Source organism: Engraulis encrasicolus, chromosome 19 (genome assembly GCF_034702125.1).
Source record: "Engraulis encrasicolus isolate BLACKSEA-1 chromosome 19, IST_EnEncr_1.0, whole genome shotgun sequence".
NCBI lineage: Eukaryota > Metazoa > Chordata > Actinopteri > Clupeiformes > Engraulidae > Engraulis > Engraulis encrasicolus.
Window position 1 is genome coordinate 37,966,240 of NC_085875.1, and position 895 is coordinate 37,967,134.

Consider the following 895-nt stretch of genomic DNA (forward strand, 5'->3'; position numbering starts at 1 on the left):
CAGCAGCAGCCAGCAGGAATCTGCCCCACACACATAGCACTCTGACCACAGAAGTTGTGTTTTTTGCAGAATGCTGTTGACCCCCCCCCCCCCCCCCTCCCCTCCCTCTCTCTCTCTCTCTCTCTTGCGCTCTCTCTCTCTCTCTCTCTCGCTCTCTTTTTTCTCTCTCTCTCTCCCTATCTCAATCTCTCTCTCTCTCTCTCGTGCTCTCTCTCTATCTATCTATATCTATATCTCTATCTCTCTGTGTACATGTGTGTGTGAGTGTGCACGTTTATATTTGTGTATATCTGACTCTGTGGAGACTCTAGATTATATACAGTGTATGCTGGATGTTTCATTAAATGTGTCTGTCTGTGTTTGTGTGTGTGTGCTGTCTTGTGTGATTTGTCTGTCTGTGTGTGTGTGTGTGTGTGTGTGTGTGTGTGTGTGTGTGTGTGTGTGTGTGTGTGTGTGTGTGTGTGTGTGTGTGTGTGTGTGTGTGTGTGTGTGTGTGTGTGTGTGTGTGTGTGTGTGTGCGCGCGTGCATGCGTGCATGTCTGTTTGTCTGCATACTTGTGATTCCTCTGTCCCCTGCTTGACCTCCCAGTCCCAGCTGCAGAAGTGCGAGGCAGAGGCAGTAAAAGTGAAAGGGGTGAAGTTAATCTGCCCGTTTACCTCTACTCCTCCTCCGAGAGAGAGAGAGAGAGAGAGAGAGAGAGAGAGAGATCTGCTGTGCTTCAGTAATCTGAGGAAGGTTTGAGGAGTCTATGCTTTGAGTGATCACCTCGAGGAGGCCCTACCTAACCTAAGCCTCTGCTGTTTCCCCTCCCAACTTCCACACTTCCACCAGTGAGTCATGAGGTGTGTGTGTGTGTGTGTGTGTGTGTGTGTGTGTGTGTGTGTGTGTGTGTGT